Raw genomic sequence first — 10,444 nt, forward strand, 5'->3', positions numbered from 1 at the left:
GATCACATTTTAAAGGGGGGTAATTCTTCCTGCCATGTGGAGGCTGTGTTGGCAAGGCCAAGCATGGAACCATGGAGCCCACTTAGAAAGCGGGTACTGGTGAGAGACGATGCTGCCTTGAACTTCAGTGGCAGCAGGCAAAATAGAAGTAAAATTTGGGGAATGTGTTAAGCAGGTGCATCTGGCAGAAGGCAATCGAGGGATCCCAGAAGACCCTTATGTTTTTCAGTTGAGCACCTATTTGATGGGGCTGTTTATTGAAATGGGGGCAAATGAGAACAGGCTTGAAGAGAGGGAATGAAGTTCATTTTTGCTGTCTTAGCTTTCATATCCATTAGACATCCACGTGTGGGTGTTAAATGAACTACTAGACAGACAACCCCATTTTCTCAAGGGAACACCCAGAGCTGAAAATGTCTTCATTTGGGAGTCATTAGCATGTAAGTGACATTTAAGTCAAGTGATATTTAGTCATTATATTAGACAGAGAGGGAATTTATATATTTATGTATTTATTTATTTTTCTTGAGATGGAGTTTTGCTCTGTCGACCAGGCTGGAGTGCACTGGCACGATCTTGGCTCACTGCAACCGCCACCTCCCAGGTTCAAACGATTCTCCTGCCTCAGCCTTCCAAGTTACTGGGACTTGTGGTGGCATGTGCCACCACGCCTGGCTAGTTTTTGTATTTTTAGCAGAGATGGGGTTTTGCCATGTTGGCCAGGCTGGTCTCAAACTCCTGACCTCAGGTGATCCACCTGCCTCAGCCTCCAAAAGTGCTGGGATGATTACAGGCGTGAGCCACCGTACCCGGTCTAGAGAGGGACACAGAAAAAAAGATGTGGAAATAGGTGAAAAGACACAAATGTGTGGTCACAAGAGCCAAAGGAAAAATGTATTTTGAGTGCTTTTGAGAGGTCGAGTGAGACATGAATAGTGACAGTATTTTAACATGGAGGCTATCAGTAGCTTTGACAAGAAAAGCTTTAATGGAGTTAGGGAGGGGAAAGCCAGATTGAGGAAGCTGAAGAGAGAATGGAAGAGAATGAAGAAATAAGGCAAATTTTTGTAAGTTTCACTCTGATAGGGAACAAACATGAGATGGAGCCTGGGCTGCGTCCTGTGGGAAGGGCAGATTTTCCTTCTCTTAAGATGGGAGATGGTAAGGTATGTTTATTTCCTGATGCTGCTGAGTAGGCAGGAGTGAACTGAACACAAAGGAGATGATAGGTTAATTCACAAGGGAAGAGATGGGTCTGATCTAAAGAGAGATCTTTCAACCAAGGATGGCAAATGCAGGCAGGTGTTGGTCTTACTGATGAGACCGCAATGGAGGGCTCTTTAATTATGGCTATTTTTACTGAGTTATGAACAAAATAAATGGAATAATACTTGATGAATACTAAATAAAAACTGAATAAAGACCTAAAACTGCATATTGGAAGGATTCCCATGAAGTAAATAATGGAAAGCCCTATATAATTCTTGGTTAGTATTAAATTTTAAGAGCAAAGAACAAATTCTACCAGCATGTAAATAGAAAATAAAGTTTACAAAGAAAAAAGTCAAGCTGCATTTTGGTCCAGCCATGATGGAATAGTTTATATCAAGAATAAAAATCTCCTACAGAAAACTACTATAAAAGTATACCACATACATTAAAAATCTGTTTTAAATATTTGGAGAGTGTGTAACTAAGACAGGATTTAAGGGAGTGTGGCACCTGAGACCAGAAAAACACAATGAGGTGAACCTCGTGTTTACTGCCTTTTCCCTTGAGGGCATTTGCTATTTTGCAGCAAAGCAATGGGAGCAGAGGCCTAATAGAAACAGCAGATGAAATTTAGGAAATATTTGTCTCATAATTCAAACATGATAAAATTGTATAGGTAAAAAATTAAACAGAATCAACAGATGGACTATTAGAATTAATGAATTAGCAAGGACATGGGGTACAAGATTTACGTTAAAAAGTCAATAATATTTTTTGCAGTGAGGCTCAATGGACTTTATTGAAGGCTGCATTCTAAAATACTAAGGCGTTAGTGCATATTTTAAATTTGCCCATTAAGTTTCAGGGTGGCTGAGAAATTAAGTAAAAAATATTTCCAAATAACATGCAGAAGTTGTTTTTACGCTTAAAATCTCATATTTTAGCTACACCCACACCGATGATGTAGAAAACAGCTGAATTTCAGTGTCTCTGAATGGTTCAGATTATGTTCCCTCCAGAAGAGGCAGTTTTACACACAATCATTTTTCATACGAAGTATATGAAAAGTCATCCAGAAACTACCACATATTTACCACATAAACAAATGTCCATCTTTATGTGTAATTCAAAACCATGTTATGCCTTTTATGCAACAGAATGCAGTGTGTGAGAAGAATGTCAAGAGAAGAGCAAAAAAAAAAAAAAAAAAAAAGAAAAACCAGGAGTATATTCATTTAAAAAAAACTCAGCTGGGCGTGGTGGCTCACGCCTGTAATCCCAGCACTTTGAGAGGCCAAGGCAGGCGGATCACCTGTGCTCAGGAGTTTAAGACCAGCCTGGACAAAATGGTGAAATCCCCCTTGCTACTAAAAATACAAAAATTAGGCAGGCGTGGTGGTGCACACCTATAGTCCCAAGTACTCGGGAGGCTGAGGCAAGAAAATCACTTGAACCCAGGAAGCAGAGACTGCAGTGAGCGGAGATCGCACAACTGCACTCCATCCTGGGCGACAGAGCGAGAGACTGCCTCTAAATAAATAAATAAACAAACAAATAAAAAGGTTTTAAGTCAATGCTATTTTTATACACTAACAACAAAAAAATTAGACCATGGAATTTCTAAAAACCAGGTTTGCCTTACATTCTGTCACAATATGTGATGTCAGAAAATAGGGAACATTGCCTCACAAAAGTTTTTTTCCTTTAAAATTATACTATTTATTTGATAATGATATATAAACTCAGAGCATTTTATCAAGTTAGTTACTGCTTCCCCATGAATAGAATTAGCTATGGTTAATTCAGTCAGTCCAAGTAAAGTTCTAACAAGTTTTGAGGGAAAATGTTGTGATCTGTGTAAGACTGTGCTGGTTTTCATTGTGAAATTATGGTGTTCCTTCATTGTAGCTATTTTCCATTATAAATTATGATGTTATCCTTCAGCTACCTACAAGAAGAATTAAAGAATTCATGAATGATAAAAACACTTTGAAAAGACTCATGTATCGAATGATTCTAAAACAAGTAATTTAGTAATTTTAAGATACTTTTAAGTGTACTTACAAAATAGACTTTTTAGGCATGTGTACAAAATATAGTTTTTAGAGTAACAAATGGACGAAAATAAGGCATAACAAAGTTGGAAGGTAGAAGATAATTTCATCAAATATAATTCTGTGTTTCATCCATTAACATTAGATAAGGATTGACTTAAGTTTATTTTTAGCTTTTATTGAAATATTGTATGTACATATAAATATGCACATATTTTCATTGAATTTTCACCAAATGAATACGCACACTTGAAAAACATCGCAGCAATCGAGAAACAAAGAATATTATTCACATCTGAGGAAGATAAATATATTTTTGAAAATTAGAAGTAATTACAACTAAAACAAAATTTAAAAACAAAACTACCCCACCAAAACTGTAACATTAATGAAACTGTAATTCTCTTCTATCAACAGCAGAGGGTGCCCTTGAACTGTGAAATACAGTCAGACATCTAAAATCTTTACCCTTGCCTGATATTGCTGGTCCAGGAAAAAGGACATTTCCGGATTAATGAAAAAGGGCAGAGAACATCAAATGAAGTCTCTGTATAAATGGAATTTAAAATGAAAATCAAACATTTCAACTAATAAAAATTCCCTTTCACAAAATGAAGCAGAAAGAAACTGATGCATACTGCCAGCCCTAATGTAACATTTTTAAACATTTGCAAATCTGAAAAAAAAAAAAAAAAGACACCGAGAATCATACATTCAAAATTCCAAAACAGGAACAGACAGAAAAACAAAACAAAACAACAGCAAACAAAACCCCAAGAAGAAATAAAATAAGAGTCCTGCAGTAATTGTGGAAGAGCTAGCTGCTTTGGGCCAATTCTCTTGCAAATAACGACCATAATTCCATTCCAAATATAAAAAGGAACTAATTGACTACCCTGGAAACAACCAAAAGGAAGCAGAAAGGGAGAGGGGATTGGCACTTGGCAGAAGAGAAGAAGAGCACTACAGAAACTTTCCATGTTAATGGCTTTTAGCCTGAGGCCAGGCAAGCCCACAGATCCCCGGGAGAGCTGACTAAATCTTGGGTAGAGACCCACAGCCTTAGAAGCTTGAAGAATCAAAGACAGGGTTTGAGGCAACCACAATGGATATTAAAAAGGAGGTAGTTACACATTGAATGGTGTCCCCCCAACATTCATCTGCTAAAGTCCCAAGCCCCAGCACCTCAGGATGTGACCTTACTTGGAAGTAAGGTCATGCAGACAAACTTAGTTAAGATGAGACCATACTGGCTAGAGTGGTCCCTAATCGAATATGATGAATTGTCCTTTGGGGAAACTTAGACACGGCCATGCACACAGGGAGAATGACATGTGAAGACTAGAAAGTAACTGCAAGAACACATGTTCAAATGTTTCTAAACATCAAAACCAAATTTTTAAAGCGCAAAGAAAAGAGACTATGTAGAGAAAGAGACATATTAGGTAAACCAAAACACAGTAAATGTAACATTAAAATAGCTATTGAACCAAACATGTCACTCATTTCAATACATGTAAATAGAAACTCATGTATTAAAAGGAAAAGACCTGCAGGTTGACCCATAAAGCAAAACCCAAGTCCATGCTGCATTTAGGAGATATACCTAAATCAAACTGATTCAGAATGGCTGGTAGAAGTCAAGAGATATCAAACTACAGGGCAGACAAACAAAAAAGAAAGCAGAGACTGCGCTAATGAGATCAGAAAATGCTGAATTTGGACAAAAAGTGACACAACAAAATATCTGATAATGCCATGAGCCACAATTCACAAAGATAACATATCAGTTATGAACATATATGACACAAATAACACAGCAACTACCTTTACAAACCAGAAAGATAAGGATATACAGGGAGAAATATACAAAACTACACTAAAATTAGTAGACATATATTTCAGTCCAACATAAGACACAGGTCAAGTGGACAAAAAATAAGAAAGAAAACAGAAAATATAACCAGCATAATCAATGCATAGAATATATATATTTCTGGTAACAAAGCCCCACTTCAAGAACATGTCAGGTGCTTTTGCTTTTCTGTCTCAGGGGATTCTGCAATCCACTGAAACTTGCTATTATGGATTGAATGTCCGTATTCCCCGTAAGATTCTATGTTGAAGCTGTAACTCCCAGTGTGACAGTATTTACAGACGGAAGCTTCAAGAAGTAATTTGGTTTAGATGAGGTCACGAGGATGGAACTTTCATGATAGAATTAGGGCCCTCATAAGAAGAGACACTAAAGAGCTTGCTTACTCCCTCTGCAGTGTGAGGACACACTAGCTTTCAGCAGGCAAGAGAGTCAACAATCTTGTAGTTATATTTATAGAGATTATGTAGTCTGAAGAACAGAGAGAAAAAAGGATGAAGAAAAATACACAGAGCCTCACGGAAATGTGAGACATATTAATCACACCAACATATGCACAATGAGGAGGCGAGAGAGAGAAAGGAGGAGAAATAATGGCTGGAAAGTTCCCAAGTTTAGTAAAAAATCCAAGAAGCTCAGTCAGCTTTAAGTAAAATAAACACAAATGTTGGAGACGTAGATTGACAGCAACAAGATGGAGGGATCGGAGTTTCCAGCACTTGTTCCCTCACAAAAACATCCATTTGTAATAACTATCCATGCATAAAAATAACTTCCTAACAGCTAGGAATTCAGATGAGGGATTAGAGCACCTGGGTGGAGCACAGATCTAAGAAAAGAGACACAGAACAGAGTAGGGCAGTTTTACATTACCCATGACACCCTTCCCCAAGCACAGGCAGTGCAGCATGGAAAGAGATACCCTCTATGTGGAGGAAAAAGAGTGAAATGAGCACCCATATCTGATATAGACCCTAGCACCAGGACCATCCCAGTGAGCCCTGGTGGCAGATCAGTCCCTATGGCCCTGGCTCCAGGCCTACCCTAGTGCTATGCTGGCACCCAGGTAAGCACCTTCCCTAGTGCCAGACCAGCCCCCATGACCCCACACTCCAGATCGGCCCCACTGGACCCAGGCTTCAGACCCACTCTGTACCAGCTGACACCCACAGTCTCAGGCTCAAGGTCTGCCTCAATGCCAGGCTGGGCCCCAGTGGAATCAGGTCTCAAGCTGGCCTCCACAAAGGCATCAGGCCTGCCCTTGCAGACCCAGGATCCAGGTATGCACACATAGACCCTGGCTCCAGACCTGCTCTTGCAAACTCAGGCACCAGGCCTGGCCATGCAGATCTAATACCTAGGTGTGCCTCAGTGGACTGAGGTACCAGGCCCACCCACCCACTGGCCCAGGCATCATGAAAGCTCTGCTGAGGGTTCTAGCAGCAAGCCCACCCACAGAGCCCACTAAATGACCTGCCCAGAATCTCTCAGTGGGCTGACTGTTAAAGTGCTTTACCTGCTGAAGCCAGTCTGTAAAGACTTGAAGAGATGCGTACTTCTTCAAATGTGCAAATACCAACTCAGACCACAAGAATCACAAATAATCAGGGAAACATGACACCACCAAAGGGACAAAATTAAACACCAGTAATGACCTTAAAGAAATCAAGCTCTACAATCAGAGTAACTGGGGTATCTAACGGAGGCTGGGAAGGGCAGTGGGAAAGAAGGGGCTAAATTGGGAACGGTTAATGGGTATAAAAATACAGTTAAATAGAAGGAATAAGATCTAGTGTTTGGTAGCACAATAGGTGATAATAGTTAACCATAATTTATTGCATGTTTCAAAATAACTGGAAGAGTACAGTTGGAATTTTCCTTAAAGAAACAATAAATGCTTGAAGTGATAGATACTCCAATTATTCTGAGTTAATCGTTCTACACTGTATGTTTGTATTATCACATGCATCCCATAAATATGCACAACTAGTGTGTCTACATCATAATTTAAAATAAAAATTTTTAAAGAAATAATGACAGAAAACTCCCAAATCTGGAGAGGGATACAAACATCAAGATCCATGAAGCTCAAAGAACCTCGAATAGATTAAATATAAAGAGATGTTCATCAAGACAAATTATAGTCAAATTATCAAGTGAAAAACAAAGAAAATTTGGAAACCAAAAGATAAGCAACTCATCACATACAAAGGAGCCACCATAAGACTAACAGCAGACTTCTCAGCAGAAGCCTTGCAGGCAAGGAGAGTGGGATAACATATTCAAAGTGCTAAAGGAGGGAAAACAAACCCTTCAACCAAAAGGACTATATCCAGCAAAGCTGCCCTTCATAAATCAAGGAGAGATTAAGACTTTGCCAGACAAACGAAAGCTGGGGTTATCACCCTGAACCTGCTTTATAAGAAACACTCCATGTAGTTCTTCAAGTTGAGATGAAAGGATGCTAAATAACAACATGAGAATATATGAAAGTACAAAACTCACTGTAAAAGTAAGAATATAGTCAAATTCAGAATACTCTAACACTGTAATGGTTGTATGCAAGTCACTTTTAACTCTAGCACTATACATTTAGAAGCAAAAGTATTACAAATAACTATAGCTTCAATAATATGTTAATGAATACACAATATATAAAAGATGCAAATGGGACACCAATAACATAAAATGGGGGAGAGGAAATTTTAAAGTATAAAGTTCTTGAATGTGGTTGAACTTAAGTCATTATCAGATTAAAATACACTGATACAACTACAAAATATCTTATATAAGCCTCAAAGGAACCACAGAGAAAATATCTGTAGCAGATACACAAAAGACAAATACAAAGTAACTAAATCATACCTCATGCCACTACAAAAAATTATCATAAAGGAAGATGGAGAGAAAGAAAGGAATGAAGGAACTACGAAATAGCAAATAATTAATAAAATAGCAATAGTAAGTCTTCATCAATGATTACTTTAAATATAAATGGATTAAATACTCCAATCAAAAACATAGAGTGGCTTCCTGGATTTAAAAACAAACACAAAAGAGATCCAACAATATGCTGCCTTATTGCTGTCTCCTTAGCTTTGAGAAGACATATAGATTGAAAGAAAAGGAATAGAAAAATATATTTCATGCAAAGTGTAACCAAATGAGAGCAGCCGTGGTGGCTATACACATATGAGAGAAGGTAGATTTCAAGTCAAAAATTGTCACGAGAGACAAAGTCACTACCTAATGATAAACAGAAAAATTCATCGAGAATATAATAAATATATTTGCACCCAACATTGGAACACTTAAATATATAAAACAGATACAAACAGAATTACAGGGAGAAATAGATAGCAATACAATAATAGTAGGTTGCTTCAATATTCCACTTCCAACAATTGGATCATCCAGACAAAAACCAATAATGAAACAGTATACTCGAATAACAAGCATAAAGCAAATGGGCCTGACAGACATATACTGAGTATCTATTCAGCGGCATCAGAATACACATTCTTTTCAAGCTCACAAGGAACATACTCCAGGATAGGTCACATTTTAGGCCACAAAACAAGCCTTCACAAACTTAAGAAGACTGAACTCATATCAAGCATCTTTTCTAACCACAATGATATGAGGCTAGAAACCAATAATACAAGAAAAACGAAATTCTACAAATATGTGGAAATTAAATAACACACTCCTGAACAATAAGTCAAATAATAAATTGAAAGGGAAATTTTTTATTTATTATTTTTTTATTTTTTTATTTTTTGCCAAAGTGAAAGAATTTTATGTTTGAATGCTTTTCTTAAAAAAAGGTCACCATTGAACTAGGGCATGCTCTGCCTCCCCACCCCCATTTTGCTGACTACATTTTTTTAAAAATTTATTGGCAGAAAACAAGGCATTTTCTTCCAATAGAGTGATTATGTTTTATTGCTATTTTGTTTAGTATACATTTTTCTCAATTGGGAAAAAAGTCTAGGTGAAAAAACAAACACCTAACAGGAGAAGTAGTTGACATGGTCACAACATTTAAATTGCTGCCAAAAAATGTAAAAAAAAAAAAAAAAATTAATGTAAAATGTCACATAACTTCAAAAAACTTACCTCAGTTGTCTATCATTTATCATGTACTATAAGTCAGCTTCCCAAATAAGATTACAGTCCTTTATTATAAGCCCCTAGTGGTACTACAGTATACATTTTTAAAATGCTACTACAAAAATTTTCTTTTCTTTTTGTTTTTGCTTATTGTGTACTTAGCTATAGATACTTTTTGAATAAAAGGCCTAGGGTAGATATAAATGCAATAGTTAACTGATGCCATTTGCTGATGTCCTTTTTATTTCCCATAGGTGATATCTTTTAATCCAGCATCTTCTCCTGTTTCTTGCCTTCCATTTTCTTCTTCTTAGATGCCACTTGAGGCTTGGGCTTGGTCAGTTTGCCAAAGGGCTTGGAGATGGTGACCATCTTCTAGCATTCGGCATTGTGCAGGGCTCGCTTCAGACTTTCAGTTCTGGTCTTTAGGGCCGTGTTCAGGTCACACTCTCCCCAGGCCTGGAACTGGTATTTGCACTTCGCTCCAAATTGCTTTTTCCAGTTGCAGGGGATCTGACATCTCTGAGTCTTCATGGTTTGCTTGCACTCGGCTCCAGTCTGAGTGCCCTCCTGCATGCCCAGCCCACAGTCTCCACTGGTGGGCACACACACGCTCCACTGCCATTCTCCACAGTCAGACTTCTTCACTTTTTTTTCTGGTTTCTCTTTCTTCCCTGCTTTGGCATTATCCACAGCTGACAGTATGAAAATGAATGCCAAGAAGACAGCTGCAAATTTCGATGCTGCTGCTGGTACTGTTGAGCCTGCATTTTTGAGTTGCAAATGTCCGCTCTGGCGCTCGGGGTGCCTTTGTCGCAAGGGGCGAGGTATCGGCGGCTCGCTGCAGCTCCTGCTTGGCTGGCTGCAGCTCTCCAGGCCTTTTGGACGGATGACTCGCTGGTCTCTTTCTTCCCCTCTCTCCACTTTGGATTTTCCTCTGCTCTGGGGCTCTCTTGGCAGGATTTTTGGATTGGAAGGCGGGGAACCTGATCCTGCCTTTGATTCAATTGCGCCCCCACCGAAAGGGAAATTTTTAAAATCTTGAAACAAATTAAAATGAAAACACAGCATACTAAAATGCAGGGAATGTAACAAAAACAGTTTTAAGAGGAGAGTTTATAGTGATAGCACCTACCTGAATAAAAAAGATGTCAAATAAACCTAACTTTACAGTGCAAAGAACTAGAAA

At 38.3% G+C, this 10,444-nt stretch overlaps 1 pseudogene; it reads right to left on the minus strand.

Moving 5' to 3' along the window:
- Positions 1-9,058: 9,058 nt before the first annotated feature.
- Positions 9,059-10,098, minus strand: LOC116550158 (annotated as a pseudogene).
- Between the last annotated feature and the right edge of the window lie 346 nt (positions 10,099-10,444).

The sequence above is a fragment of the Sapajus apella genome, unplaced genomic scaffold, assembly GCF_009761245.1.
Source record: "Sapajus apella isolate SASKATOON/1434 unplaced genomic scaffold, GSC_monkey_1.0 scaffold7, whole genome shotgun sequence".
Taxonomy (NCBI): Eukaryota; Metazoa; Chordata; class Mammalia; order Primates; family Cebidae; genus Sapajus; species Sapajus apella.